Source organism: Equus asinus, chromosome 2, assembly GCF_041296235.1.
Source record: "Equus asinus isolate D_3611 breed Donkey chromosome 2, EquAss-T2T_v2, whole genome shotgun sequence".
NCBI classification, from domain to species: Eukaryota; Metazoa; Chordata; class Mammalia; order Perissodactyla; family Equidae; genus Equus; species Equus asinus.
In genome coordinates, this window is record NC_091791.1 from 187,111,367 (window position 1) to 187,138,583 (window position 27,217).

General features: G+C 36.4%; 1 long non-coding RNA gene across 1 annotated transcript; it reads right to left on the bottom strand.

The window, feature by feature from the left end:
- Positions 1-5,206: 5,206 nt before the first annotated feature.
- Positions 5,207-26,445, bottom strand: LOC123283112 (uncharacterized). The gene is made up of 3 exons (XR_006523623.2): positions 26,298-26,445; positions 19,885-19,991; positions 5,207-8,828 (listed from the first exon to the last, which is right to left on the bottom strand). It is a non-coding gene; the product is annotated as an uncharacterized lncRNA (long non-coding RNA).
- Positions 26,446-27,217: the final 772 nt, after the last annotated feature.

Consider the following 27,217-nt stretch of genomic DNA (forward strand, 5'->3'; position numbering starts at 1 on the left):
AAGGAGGATTAAATGACACAACTTTCATTTTGTCTCATCAAATGAATTTCTACTATAGCTTAAGTTGGAAATAAAAACAGTGAAGTGGAAGCTGAAGGTATAATTTGCAGATTGGACTCAATCAAGTTAAAAATAATATTCTAAAATTTTAAATGCAATGAAGTTTGCCCTGAAAATAACTGTAGTTTTTATTTTTGGATATTAGTTTGAATACTCATCTAGGCACATAAATTGGTAAGATCTAAGGCACAAGTATTACAAAATAAAAGATTAGTCCAGTAGGGAAATATTTCCATTAGAGTTTTGTTTATCAATGATGACTTTAAGTAGATCACTAGTATTTTCAAATCTAGTATAGAAATCTAGTATAATACAATGAATGCTCCTGACTATTTTTCTATTTCTTCAAAGATTAAAAGAAACATTCTTAAATTCAGGAAAATATTGTTGGATAATATTAGACACTTTGGTATTATGCAATCTAAAACACAAGTAGGACACAAGTACTTCTTGACTGATATGGATAAATGTTAGAATCTTATAAAAGTCCAAATCATGGAAAAAGTTTTTAATATTTCTCATTCTTCACATCATGAATCTGTTCAAGTATATCCACATTTATAGAGGGACTCTTTTCCAAAGCTCTAATTTTGAATTAGGTCAAGTATCTGAAGAATACTTCTGTAGATTATACTAAAATTACGTTAATAAGGGGTGAGCATGGTGGCGTAGTGGTTAAATTTGCATGCTCCACTTCAGAGACCCAGGATTCACAGGTTCAGATCCCAGCCACAGATCTACACATCACTCATCAAGCCATGCTGTGGCAGCGCCCCACATACAATATAGAGGACAATTGGCACAGACGTTAGCTCAGTGACAATCTTCTTCAAGCAAAAAGAGGAAGATTGACAACAGATGTTAGCTCAGGGCCAATCTTCCTCACCAACAACAAAAAAAATTACCTTAATAAGAGAATGCTAATGAAAGTCTCCTTTTAGTTATGATGCAAAGATAATAAAACTTTCACAACACAGTGCTACTTAATATTTGTGGAGAATATTAATGCTGTTTTAGTACTATCTTGCTGGTTATAATTGTGAAAATTACAAATTGAGATAACAAACAGAATATTATTTGCTCTCCCTTAAATTATTTCCAAACCATAGTCACAGAGTGTGCTAGGTGGGGCTCTAAAGTGGCCCTAGTCATTCCTAGTTCTGGTATCCTTTGTATAATCCCCTCTTCCTTGGGTTTGAGCAGAACCTGAGGCTTGCTTTTAACCAACAGAATATGGCAAAGGTGGAGGGATTTTGAAGATGTAATTAAGGTCTCTAATCAGTTGACTTTATGTTAATCAAAAGGGAAATTCTCCTGGGTGGGCCTGGCCTAATCAGATGGTCCCATTAAAAGAGACTCTGGAGATCAGAGAGACGCTCTGCTGGTCTTGAAGAAGCAGGCACTGTGAGTTCTAGAGCTGAAGGAGGTGAATTCTGCCCACACTGAAGTGAGCTTGGAAGAGAACCTTGAGCCTCAGATGGGAGCGCATCCCTGCTTCACCCTTGATGGCAGCCTTGGGAGACACTGAGCAGACGAACCAAATAAACAGCATTCAGATTCCTGATCTATCGAAACCATGTGATAAATTTACGTTGTATAAAGCACTAAGTTGATTGTAATATGTTACTCAGAAAAAAACCTAATACACTGAGAAACAAAAAAAGGACAAAAATGGATATTGACAAAAGTGAATAACCTTATTATGAAGAATGTTCATAGGGGATGAAAAAATCACTTCATTTTCTTCATCACACATCACAACTAACATCTTTTGGATTTATGCATTTATTTATTTATTGTATGAATTATCCACTAGAATATATGTCTTTGGAAAACAGAGACTTTGGTTCACTGTTGTATTCTAAAAATCCAAATAGTGCCTGACACATAATGAGTACTCAGTAAATATTTAATTGACTAATATCAAAAATATATGATTATATGTTATGTGTGTTTGTTTTGAGACTCTGGATATGTCCAGAAATAAAACACAAAAGCGAAAAGAATCGTTAGTATCAGTTTTACCAAAAAAGCGTATTAACTGATGTTCTAATTTCACCCTCTTTCCTTTTAATTTACTTCAACTCTCTTTCCTCTATCTGCAAGGTCACTTCCATCATGTTATTTCTCTGATACAAACAGAGAAATACACTACACACCTCGTTACAGGAGATGCAGTCTGCCTGGTCCTAGAGACCTTCCCTCACTCAGCTCCACCCAGTCTGTCCAATATGACATCATCAGAACCCAGCTTCCCCGTACGTGTTCTGGTCAGGCAGGTCCCCCGCTCTGTCAACCCCCTGAACCTCTGTGCATTTGCTCTCTTTCTTCCTCAGTTGTGAAATGCTTCTTTCCTTCTTTCATTTTTCTCCCTTTCTCTACCCTTCAAAGTCACGTTTGAACATATAAAATGTCGCCTAGTCACACTGTACTGAACCACAATTTCATCCCTCCAGCTAGTTGTCTAAAACCCTTGATGGCAAGACAGTGTACTAGAAAGAGTAAAACAGAAAGGCGATGGACTCCAGACTGTACTAGTTAGTCATGACGTGACTTTCAACATATAGTGGCCTCTCTAAATAACTTTCTACATTTGATAAATGACATAATAATCTCACATAATTTATAGCATGCTTCAACATTAAATCATCCTTTTAGCACAGTTCCTGACATGTTATGAGTTATTGCATATGAGTCCATTTCCACTTATATGTTTTTCTTCTTCCCCAAAACAAATGGTACAAATCAATGTGTTATCTGTTCTCAATAAATACTTTCTGTTTGTCCAATGATTTCCATTTTCCTCAAGAATATTAAAACTATGACTGACAAAACATCAGATCCTATAGCGTCTTTTTATTGAAGAATAATTGACATATAATATCCTATTAGTTTTGGGTGTACATCGTAGTGGTTCAATATTTATATATACTATGAAATGATCACCAATAAGTCTATTTACCACCTGTCACCATAGAAAATTATTAGAATATTATTGACTATATTCTCTATGCTGTACATTACATCCCTATGACTTGTTTATTTTTTAATTGGAAATTTGTACCTCTTAACCCACTTCATCTATTTTGCCCACCTCACAACCTCGTTCCACTCTGGTAACCACCAGTTTGTTTCCTGTCTCTATGAGTCTGTTTCTGTTTTGTTTGGTTTGTCTTGTTTTTTAGATTCCACATGTAAGTGAAATCATATGGCATTTATCTTTTCTGTCTGACTTATTTCTCTTAGCATAATACCCTCTAGGTCCATCCATGTTGTCATAAATGGAAAATTTTGTTCTTTTGAATGGCTGAGTAACATTCCATTGTATATAAAAACACGCCATGTTCTTTATCTATTCATCTATCAATGGACACTTAGTTTATTTCTACATCTTAGCTGTTGTAAATAATGCTGCAATGAACATAGGGGTGCATATATCTCTTTGAATTAGCGTCTTCATTTTCTTTGGATAAATACTCAAAAGTGAAATTACTGGATTGTATGGTGGTTCTATTTTTAATTTTTTTAGGGAAACTCCATACTGTTTTCCATAGTGGTTGCACCAATTTACGTTCCTATCAATAGTGTACTTGGGTTCCCTTGTCTGCACATCCTTGCCAACACTCACTATTTCTGTCTTTTTGATAATAGCCATTTTGACAGGTGTGAGTTGATATCTCATAGAGGTTTTGATTTGCTTTTCCCTGATGATTAGTGATATTGAGCATCTTGTCACGTGTCTGTTGGCCATCTCTAGTCATCTTTGGGAAAATGTCTACTCAAGCCCTCTGCCCATTTTTAAATTGTTTTTTTTGATATTAAGTTGTATAAGTTCTTTATCTATTTTGGATATTAACCCCTTATCAGATATATGATTACAGACTCTATAGATTTCAAAAATAATTTAATGTAAAGTAAATCAATGAAAATAAATTCTATACACACACACCCCTTTAATGTGCCATGAAAATCTCTATGACTGGAAATCCCTCTCTCATTTGTGATGCTTTTCAGGTTATGCCATGTAGGGATTATAAAGGAAATTCAGTTGAGCTCCTAAAGCCATGCTGGCAAAAATGTCAACCTACTACCAAGAAACATCAGAAAATTAAAGAGTATATTGCTTAATTTCAAATAAAAAATATTTCTATTTAACCTATATTATATATAACACATAACCTAGGATAGCTCGTTTTGGATTTAAATACATAGTTATGATGTTTAATTTTGTTCATCTAATAAGTGGAAAACAGCAACATTAAGTGAAATTCCAAAATATTTTTCCCATGGCTTTTTAAGTTTGTATTTCCATGCAACTATTATTATTTGTTAATTATTGACATTTGGAAGGTTTGCATGCTTCCAAAAATACTAAGCACCTCTGAGGAAATCTGGGGTTTATTAAGTGAAAATCCTGCTATTTAATTGTTTCAGATTCATGAGAGAAGCACTCAAGGTCAACAAAAAGAGCTTCAATGCAGGACACACTGCCTACCTCTGACCACGCCTAGAACCTACTTTGAACTTCTGTAAGAAAGAACAGCACTTAGCATTTTAAAGACAACTCTTCAGTTAAAACTGTTTTATTCTGGATCAAAAGTAATTTGTAAAAATGCATAACAATTTTTTGTTGTTGTTGTTGTTTTAGTGCTGAGGAAGATTAGCCCTGAGCTAACATATATGGCCAATCTTTCTCTACTTTTTGCACGTGGGTTGCTGCCACAATGTGGCTGATGAGCAGCATAGATCTGTGCCCAGGATGTGAACCTAAGAAGCCTGGCCACTGAAGCAGAACATGCCGAATTTAACCACTACTCCACGGGGCCAGCCACAGTTATTGTTGTTGTGGTGGTGGTGGTTTTATCAACTATACATACTTATAGTATTTTGCAAGTTGATAGTTAAAGATATGTGAATCAAATAAAAAGGGCTGAGGGATTACTACTTTACACAGGGAGGAGGAAAGCATTCATACATGTAAAAAACATTTATTGTCTCATAAGTACTGAGGGTGAAAAATATGGTTTAATATCTCTGTCCTAATGTTTTCCCTAGCTTTGGAGAGAATAGAAACACACATGAGTAATCATAACAGAGTGTGGGAATTGCAAGTAAAATAAATAACAGAGTCGTTAGGTTGGTCAATTATAGAATAGTTATAATAAATGATTAACATACATATTCATTCCATATACATATATTCCCATAAATTCATTTTGTTTATTCATATGCATTATATATAGTTATACTGTGAAATAATAGAGCATAGATCAATAGGTACAGATCTACAGATACAGACATATACCTGCCCCCAGTTCCTGGCACAGAGCTCCTAAAACCCTCGGAATTTCCTAAGTGATAAGAACACTAGCAGCATCTATTATTCTAACGAGGCAATTCTTGGCAGGCTCCTGGATAACTTCAGGATGGGTGCTGCTCATCAGAAAGATCAAGCTATGAGTAGAAGCTTGGAACTTTCAGCCCCTCCCCCATCCTCTGGGAAGTAGAGAGCGGCTGGAAATTGAGTGAATGATTGGTCACACCTGCATGATGAAGCCTTCAAAAAATTTCCAGAGTTCAGGGCGTTGAGAACTTCAGGGTGAGTAAACACACCTATGTGCTGGGAGAGTGGCACACCCCAACTCCTTGGGGACAGAAGCTCCTGTGCTCAGGACCCTTCCAGACCATGCCCTGTGTATCCCTTTATCCGGCTGTTCATCTGAATCCTTTACATATTCTTTGTTATGTGATAAACTGGCAAACATAAGCAAATGTTTCCCTGAGTTCTGTGAGATCCTTTAGCAAATGATTGAATCCAAGGAGGGGGCATGGGAAGTTCTGATCTGTAGCCAAGTGGGACAGAAGTTGTGGGTGATCTGCGGACCTACCCTTGTGATTGGCATCTGAAGTTGGGGCAGTCTTCTGGGACTGAGCCCTTAACCTGTGGGGTCTGCAGTAACTCTGGTGTCAGAATTGAAGTGAATTGCAGGACACCCAGCTAGTGAAGGAGAATTGGTTGGTGTGGGGAAAAAACCCACACATCTGGTGTCAGAAGTATTGTGTGGTAGCGTGTGAAAGTAGTAGAAGAGGAACACGGGAGAGTGTTTTCTTTACGTATACACACACATGTGTATGTGGGAACTACATAAAAAGTATAATAGATTATTAGGTGTGTAAAACAAGTCTTGAATAATTGGAGATTTGTGGCACATTCTGGATGAGAAAAAATTAATATTATAAAAGTGCGAATTGGCCCTCAGTGACCTTATCTGTTTGAAGCAAATTAAAAATAAAATTCTAATGGGAACTTTTTTACACTTTGACAAATATTTCTAAAGCTCAACAGTTAATAATAAGGCAAAACAAGCCATGAAATTTTTTCACTAAGAAAGTAGTGAAGGAGGACATGATTAAAAAATTGAAAATACTTTAAAGTGCAATAATTTTGGTGATAATCTGATAGTAAAATAGAGAACTAAATAGAAATTCAAGGACCAAAATTTAAACTATATATGGAGTCAGTAAGTGCTCATTTCGAGTGTCATTTTCAATCATGAGGCAAGAATGTATTATTCAAAAATACTCTGGTCCCTCCCTGTGAAAAACTCTCTCAACGAGAAAAAAACTTAACCTACTGATTACAAATATTGTTAAGCAAAAAGATTATAAGAATTAAAAATTGTAAAGTAAAATGATATATTAAGTAGAAGAAAACACAGGCAGTTCCTCATGATGGTCAGTGCATGGAATATGGAGTTGGCCTGGATTGAAATCCTGGCTCTGAGAATGACAGGCTGTTAGGACTCGGGGAAAATCATTTAGTTAAAATATTTCATCTGTAACATGAACAACGACAGTGGCTTCTCATGGGCATTTTGTGAGGACTGAGTGAGTTTGTTGTAAAGAACAGGACCTGACACATAGGAAGCTTCATGGAAATGAAGGAGAAGCGGTGAAAACCATTCTAAGGACTCAACCAGAGGAAGGAGCAACACAAGGAGAACTAACAAGCTTTTTAGAAAAAGGAAAACACTGCTTCCAAAAAATACTCTAAATAGAATTGAGGCAAAATAACAAACTGAGAAAAATAACTAGAACATATAAATTGAATGGATAGTATCCTTAATGAAAACTTGCAAATGAAAAAGAAACAAATGAATCTGCCCAGGGAAAATGGGCAAAAGCAGGCGCTTCACCAAATAGTAAAGTAGATGACTAATCAATTTACAAAGACATGCTTAACCTAGACACATAGAAAATGAGCATTTCCTAATAAATTTTTGACAAAGAGGAACTTAAAACAGCAACAATAGTAGATTTTTAAAAATCCATGCATTTTCACTCGGACCACGGTGTAATAAAATAGAAAAACTTTTGAAGTACTTGTGAGAATGTTAGTACAATCTTTCAGGACGGCAATTTGACACTTTGAATCAAGATCCTTAAGCATGTTCCAATTCCCTAACCCAAAAACTACATGTTTAATATTCCCCGTAGGATAAATTAGGGCTGTGCACAAAAATTTATGCAAAGGTATGTCCAAAGTCGTTTTATACAATAGCAAAAAATTTAAAGCAATATGAATGTCAAAAAATAGAGAAGTGTTAAATTAGGGTATGATATATTCAAATTAAAATTACTTTGTAGAAGAATATTTTGTGGTTTGAGAAAATGTTTACAGTATAGTACGTAAAGGGCAAATGTTACAAAAGCTATGTGAGTAGCGCTATCCCAATTTTGCATAGAACAAAGAGAAAGAAAACATATTCAAATCTTGACAATAGTACTATCAGTGTCATTAATTTTCAGTGACAAATTGTCTCATTTAAATTTTTCTCTATTTTCCTATTTTTTCTATAGAATGTTTTTATTTTGATAATCATACAAATTATAACACAATTTATATTTTTTAATAAAATCTCACTTTCTATTTAGGCACAAAACATTAGAACCCCTGAGTGTTTTGAATCTTAATTAATTTTTTCAATAATGATTTCATTTTAAATATTAAGGCATTTTTGATTTGTACTTTTCTTTTTACAATTACTTGAATCCAATGACAGAAATGATATGCTAATAGTGTGACTAGTTACATTCCCCAACTGACTACTAAAATTGGGCCAAATGATGTATTGGCCTCCAATAAATTCTCTGATAACAGACCCCAGTTATAGCATTTTGATTGACCTATAGTGGACCACATTGCCAAGCATCAAACGAAGTCTTCAATCAAACATGCCTCCTCAAAACAGAGCTTCATTTCTGGGCTGCACATTAGGAACTGTGCAGGTTGGCAGAGCAATCCTTTAATTATTCATGAACGTTGTAAATGTCAACATTTTTGCTTATTATATTCTCTAATTTTCAATTAAACTACTTTTAACAAAGAAGCTTCTATCCCTACAAGTATCCTTTATTTTGCTCGATGGGTAAAAAATGTATGTCCCAATATCCTTCTGATCATCTGTATAATGTTGACAAAGGTTATGAGTGTTTATCTGATATCTGCGCACTTCTGGACTGAACGTAGTTCTCTGCCTCCCTGGATTTGCTCAGCTCCGCCTGCCTCTCAGGTGCTGGCTACTTGCTCAGTAGAAGATGAGGCAACACTGGCGGCAGGCTCAGTCTCCCTTGTGGTGAGGTCCGGCTTCAGCTTGGCCTCCTCTGGCTTCCATGACAGGCTTCACAGCAGCTCTGTCGCCCACTGTCAACCTTTCCAGAGGACTGGAGGCACTGCTATATGGTGCGAGATCTGGCTTCCCGGACGGCTGCATGGAAGGTTGAGGAACACAAGGGATACGAAAAATCCTTTTTTTTTCAAGACAGAGCCTTAATAAAAAGAATACTTTCCAAGAAGTTATATAAATTACAAACTATTTCAATCACTTTTGAAAGTATTTTTCATATACCTTTTAGTACAAGCACAAAACATATATTAAGAAACTGTTGAGTGGAATGCCTGGTTTTCACAGGAACTCTTCTAAACACGTAGTAAAATATGGTCAACAAATAGGACTTAGTCCCTTGCCTCTTTTTGCCCACGATTCAGGTTCAGGGAAGGAGAGCAGCAATTAGAAAAGCAATAACAATGCATACAGCATGGTATTTCATGTTATAAGGAAAGCACGCCATGATGAGACCCGGTCACACAGGGTTGGTAAAACCTGCTGGAAAAAGTGAAAACTATACTGAATGCTAAAGGAAAATGAAGACTTAGACAAGGTGGACACATGCTCTCTTTGTTAATTTATTTATTCCACAGGTATTTATAAATACCTACCATTTACCAGGTACTTTTCTAAACAGTGGAGAGACATCCCTGAACAAAAGAGAAAAAAAGAATCCCTTGTCTTATAGACTTTACATTATATTGAGTGCACACAGAAATTGAAAATAAATAAGCAAGTAAAATACATGATAAGTTAGGTGATAAATGCTATGGATAGAGATAAACCAGGGAAAGCATGTGTCAGTGCCAGGGTGAAGGTGATGGGCAATTGCAAACAGATTGGTCAGGAAACTTCACTGAGGAGGTCATACTGAACAAGCATTTAAGGCAGTGAAGGAGTGAGTCAAGAGGAGATCCAGGGGAAAAACTCTCTGGGCAGGAGGAAGAGCAAATGCAAACTTCCAAAGGTAGAAGTGTTCCTAACAAACCTCAGGCTCCAGCCAGGAATCTCATAGAGAGAACCAGAAGGGCAAGGAGGAGAATACTAGAAATGAGGCAAGGGAGGAAACGAGGAGCAAGATCATTTGGGGCAGATGGAGATGGGAATTTAAATCGGCGAGTATGGGACGACCAGGAGATTAAATATGTACATAGAAGGCAAGATGACCAAGGACTAAGCTGGGCATTCCTGTGTTAACACTCTCAGAGATGAGAGACATCCCATACAGGAGATTGAGGAACAGACTGATAAGATGGAAGGAAAACAAGGGAAGTACATTTTCCTAAAAGCCAAGAAAGGATATGTTTCAAGGAGGAGAAATGACAACTTTGGTGAATTCTACTGAAAGGTCAGTGTGATATATGAGGCTTGACCATTGAATTTAGCAACACAGAGATCACTGGTAGCTGATGGAATTGGAAGTTTACGATGAGAAAGTCCTATTTCCAACATGCGGGAATCTCTGAGGCCTCCTGCTGATGGAGGCATAGATGCCAGGGAGAGGTTTCAAGCGGCGTAGGAATGTTTGCTGGCAAGAGAAAGCCTGAAACTTAACAGGAATGGTGACATGAGAATAAACATGGCTGGTCCCATACACAATGAAGAAAGTGACATGAAATTGAGATAAAGTTAAAGTGACCATCAGTGAACAGAACATGGGGGAACTTGGAACACATCTTAAACACTATGGGCTTTTTCCTAATGGAACTGAGAGAATAGCTATTATAGAGATTTAGGCAGAAGATTGCCATGGACAGGTTGTAGTGTTTGCAACCACATCCTCTCCACAATATGGGTAATGGGTTGGAGACACAGGTGGGCTTTATATAGTTTCACTTAACTAATCTAAAATTTTAAATATGAAAAATATGTTTTTAAAACCATTCCAACAAAGATCTATGAGACAATTAGACATTACTCGTTCGTCATGAGAGTCGAGTTAGGGATGTGGTACATAGGGTCCTTCCCTCTTGAATCCTTCTGTTTGTACATCGCCTCCTGTTTCCTTCCCCTGTGCTTTTAAAGACTGAGCTCAGGAACCATTTCCCCCTTGGACTTCCTCCCAGACCCCCAAGCTCTTTCTTCTTCCACCACAGCAGTTATCACATGTTGTTGAATAGATAATTCAAATATTTTCCTCCTCACCAGAACCTAACCTCTTCAAAATCAGAAACTGTATTTTATTCACTTTTGAATATCAGTGTCTAGAACAATGTTTCATACACATAACTTAATAAGCAAACCTTTGGGTTTAATTTTTATTAAATTTGAAGGGTATGCGAGTTTTATGGGTTATCTAGCTATATGTGTAAATCTCTGGCTCCCCGTTACTGAGAACAAGGGAGGAAGATCCATATGTTCTCTTTAAAGATGTTAAAAATCAGTTCTAGTATGGGGGCCAGCCTGGTGGCTCAGCGGTTAAGTTTGCACATTTCTGCTTCCCAGGCTCGGGGTTCACTGGTTCAGATCCCGGGCATGGACCTATGCACTGCTTGTCAAGCCATGCTGTGGCAGGCATCCCACATATAAAGTGGAGGAAGATGGGCATGGATGTTAGCTCAGGGCCAATCTTCCTCAGCAAAAAGAGAAGGATTGGCAGCAGATGTTAGCTCAGGGCTAATTTTCCTCAAAAAAACAAAATCAGTTCTATTATATATTTAACGCGTATATATCCCCAGTGTTCTTCTTTTGCTGATGAAAGACAAAAGCAGCATGAAAGCAAATTAGCGATTTCTTTTAAACGAAAACATTTCTCAACTGACATTAGCACTTTGTCAGCTAAAAGTTTGATCCAAAATGTGTTCTCAAATAATATTTGTGTGTATATACATATAATTTCCTTTGAAGCTTTTAATCTATCATAATGGTATTATCCTACAGACTTGTTTAGAAAGTTTCTTTTAAGGTGAAGTTTGAATAAATAAACAATGACAGAAATATTCCTAGCTTTTAAACTTTCAGGCCTCTAGAGTCCAAGATTAGGGTAAATTCTGTTAACGGCACTTTAAAAACTTCAAAACTTGCTCTTTGTTGGCATAACCCACTTTTAATTGTTTGGATATAGATTTTAACTTATTGTTTTTTAATCTCAAATAAGTTATTATCAGCTAGCAATTCACTGGATTTGATTCCTCCCCCAAAACACGTGTCAACTAAAAAAAGTCGTTTATTTTCTAAGTCCATGACAAAACTATTATTTGCTTCTACAAAAGTAAAGGATCACTTTTGTTTCAAGGCAAGATGCTGCAACAGGAACATGATTTACTCTTATCTGAAACAACCAAAAAGCAGATGAAACACATGAAACAATGGTTTTCAAGACATTGGACATCATGCAAAAAAAGACAGTGATCCTTGAGAGACAGGACACAAACAGGCGGGCCTCTGACTGTTGCAGCTCACTGCTTTAGGAGAGTTTCCAGGTCATGACACAGAAAAGGAGAACTCATGTGAAGGTGATGGGCTTCCTGAGTTGAGAGCCCAAGAAGATCAGGCAGAGAACCACAGAGCCAAGCACTGAACAGAAAGAGAATTCCGAAGATCCACAGTGGGTCTCCCGTGGGTACTCAGCAGAATACTGATCAACACATATATTGAGCAAACTGTGAAGACCAAAGAAAGAACCACCCAAAAGGAGCAGAGGAAACAACAGGTGATGTTCCCATGTGGCCAGCCAAAGTGAAAAACATCAAAACTCACAGGGCACTGGAAAAGTGTTTCAACTCATTTTTGGAATAAAATCAGCTGTAGTCTAAATGCTGCTCTAGTCCTAAGACATTTTAAAATCAAGAACTGAAAGGATCAAACTGTTTACAAGTAACTTAGCTACATCTCAGAACAAAGCTCAAAAATATTTACAGTAATACAAAAATACCCAACCACCCAAAGGTAAAATTCAAAGTATATGGCGTTGAAGCCAAATCACCAGACATCAAAGAAGAAGGAAAATATGAATCACAATGGGGAGAAAGAGTCAATTAACCAAAACAACCTGGGACTGACACAGCTGTTAGAATTGGCAATTAAGGACATTAAAACAGTTATTAAATTATATTCCCTATGTTCAAAAACCAGTGGAAATATTGAACAAGTATAGACATGGAAGTTAGAAAATAGACTCAAATAGAACTTCTAGAGATGAAAACTACAATGCCTGAGATGAAAAATACACCAGATGGAATTATCTGCAGATTAGACATCACAGAAGAAAATGTAATAAAGCTGAAGACATAACAGTAGAATTAATCTAAAATGAAACATATACATAAAAAAGAAAAAAATTGATCAGGGGATTATTGAGCTGATGGACAACTTCAAGATGTATAAAATATATACAAAAACAAAAGAGAAAAGGAGAATAGAAAAAAGAAATACTGATTGAAATCAGATAACGTTAGTATTGTATCATTCTTACATTCAAAAATTGTATTAGCTATTCTAGGTCCTTTGAATTTTGTTATGAATTTTAAAATTAGCTTTTCAATTTCTACAAGAAATCCTCCTGGGATTTTGGTTGGAATTACACTGAATCTATATACCAAATCTGGAGAGAATTAACACCTTTCTTCTATTTGGTTTTCTTTTTCTTTTTCTTTTCTTTTGTTGAGGAAGATTCACAGTGAGCTAACATCTGCTGCCAGGCTTCCTCTTTTTGTAGGTGAGCTGCCACCACAGCATGACCACTAACAGATGAGCGGTGTAGGTCCACACCCAGGAACTGGACCTGGGCTGCAGAAGCGGAGCGTGCCGAACTTAACCACTAGGCCACCGGGGCTTGCCCTATTCAGGTTTCTAATCAATGCAGACAGTATAACTTTCTCTTTATTTAGGTCTTCTTCAACAATGTTTTGTGGTTTTCAGTGTTCGGGTCATATACATACTTCATCAGATTTAGTCCTAAGTATTTGAGATTCTTTAAGGCTATCATAAACAGTGCTGATTGTTTAATTTTGATTTCCAATTGTCTGTTGCTGTTGCATTTTAATATGATTTATTTTTGTACGTTGATTTTATATCCTGCAGCCTCGCTAAACACACTTGTTAGTTCTTACAGTATTTTTGTAGATTCCATCGAATTTTCAACATAGATGATCATGTTATCTTATGACAGTTTTACTTCTTTTTCAATTTAGATACCTGTTGACGACACAAAGACAGACACGCATGGAGGGAAGACGCTGTGAAGATATAGGGCGAACACATCTACAAGCCAAGGAATGCCTGAAGCTACCTGTAGCTGGGAGAGAGGCATGGAGCAGCTTCTCCTTCATAGCCCTCAGGAGGAACGAATGCTGCTGACACCTTGATTTCATACTTCCAGCCTCCAGAACAGTGAGACAATAAATTTCCATTGTTTAAGTCACCCAGCTTGTAGTTCTTTGTTGTGGCAGCCCCAGGAAACTCATACCCTCTATCGGGTTGAGAAGTTCTTTTATATCCCCACTTTTCTGCAAGATTTATCAAGAATGGATGTTGGAATTTGGCAAATGCTTATTCCCTATCTATTAAGTTGAGCATATGGTTTTCTTTATATTTTGACAATCTGTTTAATTGTATTAACTGATTTTTAAATGTTAACCCAACACCGTATTCCTAGGGTAAATGTCACTTGGTCATGATGTATTTTCCGTTTTATGTATTATTGAAATAAATTTGCCAAAATTGTGTTTACTAGGTATGTGGAATGTTGCATAATTCTGAATTAGCTCAACATTTTTATAAGAACTGCAGGAGATAAGTTGCTAAATCAGAAATATGTTTGTATGGCTGAAATGTTATTAATGTCTGTGCATGTGTCAGCATCTATATGCTTGTAGAAAGGATTGGCAGGTGTGCAGGTCTGGCAGTGCTATCCCTGTCCGTAACACAGTCTGACCCCCGGGGAAATCCATCAGCAAATCCTGGTGAAATAGTTGTGTACTTGATTCCAGCAAAGAATTTTAGTCCTCTCCTTTCTTTTATCATTTGTTACTATAATAAATTAGCTACATCTATTTAGTCTCAGCTGCAGATGACTTCAGCTTCCCTAAAGGCTCACAGGCTAGATCTTGGATCTCTAACAATGAAAGGCAACCTCAGAATATTGTAGACAAAGTGAGCCAAGTACTCTCAACTATTGATATTTGAAAGAATAGACCGAGCTTCAAAGATGAGCTCTGACACCGCTCAGACGTCTGTCACACTGCGCCGGGGACTGGCAAAACTTCCAGGACTCACTTTACTCCAAAACATGACTTTGTGAAAGGAGAGGCTCGTCCCAAACCCGCTCTTACAAGAATTAATTACTCAGGACGCAAGAGACTCATGAGTGAAGAGTAGCTGTGGTAATTTTGGTATACTGTGGGTATTATTTTTGAATATCTTTTTTAATATGCACAACAAAAAACCCCTTTTTCTTAATCTATTTTCAACTTTCAACTTAATATACGATTCTTTTATCAACTGAAATTAAACTTTTGGAATGGTACCTGATTCTCACTGCTGCTTCAGAATTCAGGAACAAAAAATTTACTGAGGACTCTTTGTAATGATTTTTTCCCCAAAATCCTTCTGTGCAGACATCATTTTTATTTCTTTAATTGAGGCAAAATCCACATAATAGAAAATTAAATATTTTTAAGTGTACAATTAAATGACATTTAGTATATTCACAGTGTTTTACAACCACTATCCCTATCTAGTTCCTAATTATTTTTTTATCACCCCAAAAGGAACTTCTGTACCCTTTGGGTGGTCATTCCCTATTTCCCCTCCTCCCAGGCCTCGGCAATCACCAATCTACTTTCTATCTCTATGGATTTACCTATTCTGGATATTTCATATAAATGGAATCATATAATATGTGACCTATTGTGTATATCTTCTTTCATTTAGCATAATAATTTTAAGGTCCATCCATGTCGTATCATGTGCCAATACTTCATTTACAGCTGAATAATATTCCATCATACGGATACACCACAGTTTTTTTATTTGTTAATCCATTGATGGACGCTTGGATTTTTTCCCCCTTTTGGCTGCTGTAAATGGTGTTATGAGACACTGAGTTTTGTATAAATATTTTTGTTTGCATGACAAAATTTGCAGTAATGTAAAAGAGAAGGACAGTATATGTATATGTTCTTTAATGGAAGTTAATTACATTATTTTCCCTTAGGGATGTTCTGGATAATCTATCTGAAATTGTGGCAGATTCAGGGAGAAAATATAATCCATATTGTTTAATGGTTGTGTAAATAAGGCCATGAGGGACTATTATCGGTGGTTGTACTAAAAGGACACTGTATCTGATGAGGTGAGTCCATAGGTCTTTCTTAAGCTGCTTAGACTGGAGGTGAAAATGTATGTTATAAGGAAATTTATAGGGTGGAGAGAAGACTATATAGTCTGTGAATGCCATTCCGAATTTGACTGGATGCGTGAGTGAGTAAAGGGATGGATGGCAAGATACGGTCAGTCTTGTTTCGGTGACCTCAGAGTTTAGTTGTACATGCATGAAATGTATCTGCTAACTTATATCTAGTAATAGAATTTAAATCTCTGCAAAAGGAACAAAAACATTACAGCAAAATGTTTATCAAATTGAAAAAAAGAAGTGGGAGACCATCTTCACACCTACTATTAGCACTAGGTTTAGATTAATGAATATTTCCAAAAGCTACATTTCTGAAGTCATTTTCATCCAACTATTTGGTGCTTGACACATAATAGGTGCTAAAAGTATTTTTGGCATCGATAACTAAATTATAACATCTTAGGCTTATATCATTGCTGCAGCTAGTGTCCTGTGGTATCCTTAAAGTGTTCAAATACATGCTTCAATTACTGAAGACTGTTGAAAGATTTAACTATAACAGCATTAATTTGTGTTTTTTTTTTCCTTTGGTGAACAAACTAAATGGCTAATGATAACATATCGGTTATTTAGAATAAGATACACAGTCCAAAGAAATTGTGTTTAGTCATGAGCAGTCATCTCATGGTGAAATATTTACTGTTATGCACAATGCACAACTAGGTGAAAAAGAAGTTTCAAATGATAAATATAGCTGAAATCTAGCAAAATTTTATTTTGTTCTTTTTATGTCTGTGTGTGTGACATGTGCAAAGTAAAATGACTAGAAGAATATACAGGAAGATGTTAGCGTAATTATCTTGGAATATTGAATTTAGTGTTTTCCATTTTTCTTCTTTGCTTATATGATTACATTTTTTTCCATAAACATTTACAAGTAGCGCCTGTATGTTATTTAAATAAAATATGTTTCTATTCTGAGTTATGTTTTCAAACTGCTTTAGTGCAGGAGAGACTGGATTGATCATGTATATAGACACTCAGAGAATGATTCATTGACTGTGTTTTTTGTGAACTGCCTATACATCGCAGGAAGTGTCCAATTTCTTTTCGTATCGCTCAATCTGTCTTCCAACAACTCTCAGGAAAGAGGCTTCCACTTTAAATGAAATGTACTTGATTTATCTTGGAAAAAATTCAAATAGGTATTACTTTTTACCAGGTTTCTTTTCCTTCTTTGCCGAGTATTCATTTGAGGGGTTCCATTGTATCATATTTCTATATTTTGTCACGCAGGGAACGGAAGGATTTATTCTTTTAAAAGTTCTCTGCCTTTAGCAGCTATTCTTTTGCGACCAGACTAACGAACTGAGATTTTTCTCCAATCAAATTCCACAGTAGGGGGAAAAAAAAAAGATTTGTTTTTTTTAAATAGAAAGCCTATTATGTTGAAAACCAGGTTCCTGGCTGAAGCATTATTGTCTGAACGTCCTTCACGTGGAAAGAAGGGAGGGGAAGACTCAAAGTCGACGTCTCTCCTCGGTTTTAGAAATTCTCAAATATTCTTCAGTGGAAGGAAATAACAGACTCACTCTGCAAATGCCAAGCCAACCATGTACTCTGTCAACTCGGACAACTATCACCGGGTTCATATCCCAGTTCTGTCACCAATCCCAGTGGCTGTGCCACTTGGGCAAGTTAAATAACTTCTCTGTTACCCAGGCTCCATATGAAAACCATACATAGATGATAAAAGTGCTCATCTTACAGGCTTGTCATGAGGATTAGGTTGGATAATTCATATAAGGGGTCAGAATAGTGGCTGAATCATTATAAATACTCAGTAGGTATTAGCCATCATTCTATTATTATTACATTATCAATATTATATAATAGAACACATTACTCTCAATGTTATCATTGTTATTATAGAGAGTAAGGATGTTTAACTAATCTACTAAAAACTTACGTGGTATAAGTTAAGATTACCTAAGTTGTTCTATTATCAGAAGACAGCATCTGTCGAAAGCCACTTATTGACATGGGTAAATCAGTTTCTTTCGCTTCTAAAGAGCCCAGACTGCCCCCTTTATACATAATCAAAGCCAATTAACGGTAATGTTTACCAGGAAAGGTAGACTGGAAACGAGGATTCATAAGGACAAATGAATCATCATTATCTGAAAATGCACCTCCAAATATTTATCGTGCATTTACGGAAACAATATACATTTAGGCATCAGTGATTAAAAGAAATTCAAGATACAGTATTTGACCATTAGCAGTTTACAAGTCACAATTCAAGTATCCATAGATAATGTTTCTGGATACAAGTCTAATTCAAGAAAATTTCATTGCTATTAGATATTTTGATATCTATCTATCTATCCACATAGGTATATAAACATACACATTATACACACATTCATGCACCACATAATGACATCTCAGTCAACAGTAGACTGCATATCTGACAGCGGTCCCGTAAGATTAGAGCCGTGTAGCCCAGGTGTGTAGTAGGCTATCCCATCTAGGTTTGTGTAAGTGCACTCTATGATATATTCACACAAGACGAAATCTTATCCCCGTTGTTAAGCAACATATGACTGTCATTTTCTTTTTGAGAATGTTCTTTGATATTCTAAATTGCTTATTTTTCTTCTTAAAATGCAAATTTATGTAAAATTCCAATAAAATCCAATTCGAGTTTAACTGAAAGTTCAATAATCTTATGACTTAAATTGTAAATGATTGGCATTTTGAGAATCAGGCATCAAAGTCTATTATTTTATTATATTTTATTTCATATTCTCAAATAGACAATGGATGATTTTCTATATTTTACATCATATATCTCTCGATTAATCTATTATGACATATTCTAGTCATATTAAGAGATTTCAAGTAATTAATATTCAAATATCTACCAGCCAGTGTACCCTTGGTGCTCCTTAAATACACCTCCTGAAATTCATTTTCTCTGTCTGCTTTTGCAGACATGTACTATACCCTGATTCTAGCGTTGATCATTGACATGTAATCCTTTACATGTTTCTGTAAACAATTTATAATGTTGTTTTTATTTGTAACATTTATATAAACTGTATCATCTTGTATTTATTCTTCTGAAACTTGTTTTCACTTAACATAATGTGTGGGAGATTTATTAATATTGATACAGTTTTCTTAGTTCAATTATTTTTACTCTGGCTTATTTTCTTTGAATCAATATAACATTATCTTTTCTCACTTTGATTAATATTTGGGCTCTTAGGTTATTTTCCTTTTTACTGCTATTACATATAGCATTTCTGTGCATATTCCTACATGTAGCTCCTTGCATCTGAGTAAACATTTCTTTATATATACCTGTAGAAATTGAAGGCATGCTTCACTGAGCATGCTTTCTTTAACTTTTCGAGAAACTCCAATTTACTCTTCCAAAGTCTTTTCACAAGTATTATTCCCACCAGCTGTGTATGATGGTTTTATTCTTCTGCATCTTCTTAAATATGTGGTATTTTGAGATTTTAAAATATTTTTCCACTACTGTGAGTGAGATGGTATCTTCAGTTAGGTTTATTTGTCAATTACTCGATTACTCGTGAAGCTGAGCATTTTTTTCATAAACCTGTTGGCCATTTAAGTTTCCTCTTTATTAGTTACCCACTAGTATATTTAACAACCCTGTGGAATTTTGACTGAAGCAATAATATGTACAAAGGAAACCCCAACGTGACATGTCACATGACCAAGATGTCCTTAACGTTCCCCTCAGCTTGACCTCAGCTTACACTGTTTCTTCCTAACTATAGGCCCCTAACCTCCCTTTTCTTAGAGCATTTCCTTTAGAAAACTCACCATTGTACGTTTTTTTCTCTGTCCCTTTGAGACGTAAATCTTCTTCCAGCCTCTTGGCAGTTTTACAACCTAGAAACTTCCTTCTCAAGGACCTGGGAGGCATCCCTCTGAAACGTAATCAAGAAAGACAGAGCGCCGGTCTCTCAGTCTCTGTGGGAGGATGGGAGCCTAGCCTCCAGAAGCACCAATTAGTAAACACAGATGGCCTAATCACAGTCACCAACCTCCTCCCACTGTCCTCCAGGACTTTCCCACTGGTTCATCCCAAAGCTTGGACACCCTCCTGCCTTTTCTTTCCACAGAGTTGTGTTCAGGTCTCTCAGCCCTGTTGCAAGAGTCTTGGCCTCTATTGCAATACTCTTGAACATACTGCCTTCTTGAATAATATATCTTAACTCCATCTGGTGCAATTTTTCTTTGACACAAATTAAGATTCACATTTTCCAAAGGAAATCTGAGAACTGATATTATAGCTCAAACACCCCTTATTCATAACAATGGATTGGTGGTAGTGGTTTTAAGAGGATAATTTAAGGAAATTTTCTTTGAAGGTAGTTGACCTGTGACTCATTCAGCTTCACCATAGTGTCTGAAACCAGATAGGACCAGAGAGGGTAGCAGCAGACATTGTGGAGGAACCAGAGGGAGGGATTACAAAGTTGTATGAGGAAACATGAGGGGGAGGTGTTTATTGCATTGCTTGTGGTGATGATTTCACAAATGTAGACATGTCTAAACTCACCAAATTGTACACTTTAAGAGTAGTTTACTTGTCAAGAATGCAAAAGAAAAAATAAAAAAGGGAAAGGAAGAAAGAAAATAAGACATAGCCACAGAGACAGAATCTGCCTGTCAGCTAATCCAACGCTAAAGTAAGGTGGTGAATAACTGATTAGATCCAATTATGTGTGGGCCTGTTTTTATTCTTATTGTCATTGCTGTTTTAGAGCTATACATGTGAGGAAGCAAGGAGGACAGTAAAGAGGGGGAGAGACCTGGTTGCAATGAGCCGAGCAAAGACAATGACATTCCAGACTGAGGCAGAGGGGATGGAGCGAGGAGCGTGTATTGAAAAGACATGTTGATGAAAATTGGTTGCATTTGGAAAGCAAATGAACCTGAGTGGTGACGGAGAGGTACGAAGCAGGCTAAGAAAATGATCATTTTGTGATTCTCTGTCAGGAGCACGATTGTTACTTTTTCAGGTATGTTTTTAAGTACAAACATAGCAATATGTCTGAAATTATAATTAACACGTAAAATGAAACAGATACATGTGGCATAGTGCAAAGAGTAAGAGACTGGCTGTACCCCATGCATAGCCTGCTGCTGTCCAGCTTCAGACTTCATTGTTGGGTCCTTACTGAATTCTACACCCAGAAAGTCTCAACGTTGAGGAAGCCACCCTCGGAATCAGACAGATCCGAATGTGCATCCTTGCTCATTTACTGGCCATATAATCTTAAGCCAGTTTTTCCTTCTAATATTTAGTTTCCTACATAGCAAAATGAAAACTAATATCCAAACTTCTTGGGGCCGGTGTGAGTATGGAATTATATTAATATAAATAAACTGTGTAACAATGTCTTGTACAAAATAAGTGCTCAAAAGTAGGATTAATTTTATTATAATCTCTATTCTCCTCCACTTCTTAAAATCAGTCAAAATATTTCCATTGCTGCTGTTATTTGTGACTTTGTAACTGGTGGTTTTATGCTCATAAAACTGCTTTAAAATGATATGAGTAATAATAAAACTGTGACTGTGAATACATGAGAAGAATGAGCAACTGAATCATGAGAAATAACTGAAGTTGAAAACTCATAAAAGCCCTTTTGTGTATTTTAGGAGAAAATATTTGGGATTAAAATATGTTTTAATCTCTCATTTTCCAGAACTACATAGAAAAAGCATATTTTCAAGCAATGGCATCTTGTAGATCAATTTTATTTTTCTCAGAAATGTTTAATGTTTTCATTAATGTGTTCTGAACAAAAAGTAGTTTTGAAGTGGTAAAATTATAAATATATCTCTTTGCACATATTTGGCACCTCAGCCAATCATATCAGTGCCATTGACAAAGTCACCTAGTACTTCGAAAGGAAGTTTACTTCTTTATATGCCCTTTGTCCTTTTCAATCATTGGATCACTGTTTGGTTTTTACATAAGCCACTTTCACCTTGACTCCTATAGAGAAAGATTCTAACTGTGCACAAGTTTTATATTCACCGGTATTATATTTTTACGAGGTTATCTTTTAAATAATAAAATTTGGAATCATTAGCTTAAAAATAAAGTCATATTTATGAAGTCAGGAAATGATATATATTTTCCTTTGTAATAATTTATGAATTCATGGAAGAGCCTCGCACATCAGATAATGCCTCCAATATAAAGAGTAATCAGCTCCTGCTTAACCACAAAAGGAGCAGGCATCCAGTTGTGGTGTGACCCCCACCGCTCACACAAAATTGACAAAATCATCTAATTGGACTGCTAAAAATTTCAACTGAGTATAAAATATATTCAAATGGCCCAATAGTGTCTTCAACGTTAAATTCGTTAAATGTTTGAGTAGTTTTTTTTTTTTCTTCTTCTCCCCAAAGCCCCCAGTACACAGTTTATACTCTAGTTGTGAACGCCTCTGGTTGTGCTATGTGGGACGCTGCCTCAACATGGCCTGATGAGCAATGCCATGTCCGCGCCAAGGATCCAAACCGGTGAAACCCTGGGCCGCCGAAGTGGAGCAAGAACTTAACCACTCAGCCCACAGGCCCGGCCCCTGAAGAATAGTTGTTTTAACTTGCAATTAATAATGTGAGCCAACAGTTATTAGTTATTATCGGAGTTAAATTGTTCCTGGAAATAAAATAAAATATCATTTATTTATACATATTTTTTTGCCAGAGGGAAGTATCTATTATATAACACCATTTAGGATTTCATTTATTTTTTAACCTGGATGTCAAACTCTCTTTAAACTTCATGTAAACCAGTCTACAGAACTGAATTTTCAATAACTACTGCATTTGTATAAAGAATATTATAACTTTGTGGTCTTTGAGATGTACCTGGTCACACACATTTGGTATTTTTCTTCCTAGTCTCTATTCCTCTGTGCTAATTTGTATTTTCTAAGCAGTAACCAGCCTCTTACTCTTTTCTTTATTTTGCAAAGCTATCTTGCTGCAAAGAACCTTGTTCTCCATTCCTATGCTTTTCAAGCCATAAGACCTAAGGCTTTGGGGTACGTTTCCAGTAGAAATTTGAATGGGAATCATGTTATTCATCTCATTCCATTTTAATTATGTACTCTCATCTTTTAGACATTTATCATTCAAAAATTTTATTCTCTCCAGTAATAGATTAAAAGAATGTTGAATTTAAAGAGTATAAGCAAAAAATGTGATTCATATATTGTCAGTTGGATCATCTGTAATTATTTCTACAATATTTAGGAAAAGTCTCATGATATTGATGCCAAATGTATTTAAGCTGTATTATTTCAGTAGGTAAAACTGACATAAGATGTCGCATAGATTGGGAAAACTATTTCTGCAAGCCTGGTTTTCCCGTTACTTCAATTTCACAGGAGATAATAATGACCTCGGAACTAAGGGAGACAGAGTATCTTTTCTTCTTGATTCACCAAACTTCTAGATGTATGAATATCCGCTACTACAAGACACTAAATATATCTTAATATTTATGCATCATATTTTTTTTTCTTGTAAACTCTAGATAATTACAAACATTTTTTCCTTGTATTTAGAAAAGGCTGCAGGCTGGCACCGCCTTCTAAATTCAAGGTCTCTCTTCTGTATCTATTGACATCTTCTTTTGGGCTTCAGCATTGACAGCACAAGTCCTACCCACACATCAGTAATGCCTAGTTCATGTTTTCACAGCTCATAAGGCCTTTCTTCCTTCCCTGGATCCACTGAACTGCTCTCTCAGTAGACTCACTCCACTGACACTAAGCCTATGTTTTCTGGCACAGTCAACCAACCAACACGCACCTCTGGATCAATTGTAAAAACTAGCTTCTTAACTTTTATGACCGGAACACAGAGAAATGCTGGAGAAAAACAAGAATGCAAGGTTTGGGTTGATAGCACTTCACATCTTCATTTCTTTATCTTCTTCAAATCAACTTAGATCTCCAGCGTTGCTCCATAATTTTTTTTTTACCAGTTTTCTTATTTGACTATGTTTTGAGTCTCCTTTCATTGCTATTCTGAAGATGGGGTGCTGGTTACACATGCAGATGTCATGTCCTGCCCTGCATCTACCAAAGCAGAATGTCAGGGGAGGGACCTGAGCATCTGCATTTTAAAGAGGTCCTTGGTTGATTCTTACAGGCACTGAAGTTTGAGAACCCCATGGTGAAAAGCTAAATATATATATATACACACACACACACACACACACTAATTTTTAAAAATATTAATTAAAAATAAAAATAGATATAAAATTAAAAATAAACATATATAATAACAAGCCATGTAGGTGTATAGGGTACAATTAGCATTAGTGAATTAAGTTCTTTATCTTCCAGAGTAGCCAATCAATTGTATCAAAAAATAACTCGTAAGTAGTTACATCCACATGCATATTTACTTATAGGTGAGGCAGTTAATAAGTTGCTATCTGTGAACAATGGCAGACACAGGATTTGAAATAGGAGAGAAGTTAGGCAGAAAAATGCAGATAGTTCTGGAATATCAAATTTTGCTTTTTTTGGAATGTATTGATCAGCTAGTTTCTAACAAAGAAGGTTTGCGGTCAGACACCTCCTGCTCATGTTCAATTACTATCTGCTCATCCTACTCCAGCGTACCCAGTTCTTTCTAGCCTTGTTTACTCCGCTCTATAAATGAAATTCCTTTCGCCTGTCCTTCGAGATGCTTGCAAATCTTGTGGTTACTGTTCTCCCTTTTCATTAGTCTTTTGGAATAAAGTCTCTCCCTCAAGTGCAGATTTTTTTATTATTATTATTTGACAATAAAACAACCACAAACTTCCACTTGGCTGCCCCTCCCTTAGTAACAGGCAATATACTTCTGATTGTTTCTTTTCTAATCTGGGGTACATGGTTGAGTGTTTCAATAGTTTTCCTGCCCATTGATTAATTTTGATGACGGGCCCTGATCAATGCTGTTCAACAGACATTCTAATGCCATTCAGCAGGTGACGAGCATTTGTTGAGCAATACCCCAAACATCGTTGTGTAGAAGATGCCTGAGAAAGAACTACAATGGCTGTTTTACAAAGAAGTGCTTAGGGTTAACTGTTCAATAGTTTGGCAGACATGCAGGTAGTTTTCCAGCCAATACCTTTACCTCTTGGTCGTTGGCATTGTCTGTTACCTTTGGACATGCTGGTCACAGGGTTTTTAAAATCTGTCCATTAAACAGATGCTGACTGCATCAAGTTATACCTAATATTCATTTCATCTTGCTAAGAAGAAAAGATTTCTAAAATCATCCGTCTCCTCCAAAATTACTATTCTCTGTGCTTATTGACAGAGCAGAGTGACTATGAAAACTGGATGGAGGGTAGCTTCAGGATGCAGAAAAAATTGCACGAGTAAAGGAAAAGTAGAATTGTGATGAAACACAGGATCTCGAAATCTGAACGATGGTCAACAGTAAGAAACCTAAGATGATCATGTGCCATAATTAACTGACTCCCAATTCCTAAAGCTATGATTATTTTCTAAAACAGTTTGGGATTTTAACAAACGTGATTACGTATTGCAGTCACTCAGCCTATCGACCCTCCTGAGTCCTGTACTCCAGTATGGTGTAACAATCTCCTGCCTGGATCCCAAAGCTCCCCCAGAGCCACTTTTGTCCATGGATGACTGCCAAATTATTGTTGCTGAGGGGGCACATGAGCAGGGGTTTCTTATTCTGTCACCTTGCTGACGTCTCAAGTCACTGTAAACCCTTTAAGCGGAAGATCTGCAGTAGATTGGTTTACTGGAGCCAATTCTCCAACCTCCCTGTATCAGCCCCTATTACCTCTTAACTCTGGATTTGGCCATATGACTTGCTTTTAGTCAAAAAAATTAGGCGAAATGATAGCTTAAGCCTAATGCTCAAGAGACCTTGTGGGTTTCTAATTATCCCTTTGTGGCTTTGTCACTGTTGGGCGAAGAATATACCCAGGCAATTATGTTGATCCCGTGAAGAGAATGAAGACAAGTGGAGCTGAGCCACCCCAGCCAAGTCCCGCCAGGTCAGTTAATCCCAACCAGCCAGACAAGTATGAGTTAGCCCAGCCTAGATCGACTACCCCTCAAAGAACCCCCAGATCTATAAGCATAAATCAGTATTGTTTTAAAGCACTGCATTTTTTGGTTGTTTGTTTCACAGTATTTTTGTGGCAATGGCTAAGTGATACATACCACACAGATCTCTAAAGCCAAGCATGGTCGTCTTCATCCAGTATTCATCTTGGTAGTTACAAGCATGTACTCAGGAGCTGACTTGCAGGGGTTTGAGTTCCAGCTTCACTATTTAATGTGGGCTTTCAATAAGTACCTTAAGTTTATGTCTCAACCATCTCATCTGTAAAAACATGCTAATAATAGAGTGGTAGTCACTGACTGTTGGAATGATTAAATTAAAAATAGACAAGATATTTTAGATCTGGCACCTATGGTAGCTATCATCATTCACTCAACCAATCTTTCTTACACATCATTATATTTTTCCTTACCTATATTCCATTTTAAATGTTCTATAAAACATAAATACATAACTTAAAATAAATTGAGTGAGAAAAACAAAGTGAGAGACAACAAAAATAGGAAAGCAAGATGACATCAGGAATGAGTTGGTACAAAGGTCATACCCTGAAGACCTATGTGTGTACTGCAGAGTCGTCACAAATTCACTTGTAAGCTTTCAGAAGCAGTGTGGATAGGAGAGAGATCCTCTACAAAGTACACAGTCCCCAACAGATAAAAGAAACTAGTTAGAAAATTATTTCAGTAATATAATTATCGGAATAATGTCATTGTTGGAATAATTCCTCTCAAAGATTTGCATAGAAAAGTGTGGTTTCTAACTCTGTGACATACGGTCCTTGATCTCAAGGATATTACAGGACCGAAGTGGGGATACCACAAATTCAAAACATTTTACTTGAGCATGACACTTGAAAATAGCTCAAACAAATGCACCGTGGCAAACAGACACACTGTTTTCAACACTATCTGCAATATTTTTAAACCCATTGTCTTTTTAAAAACAAACAAAAGACCCTTCACTTACCAAATCAAAGTGTCTATTTTGCATAAAATATTTTATAGATTGTATTGAA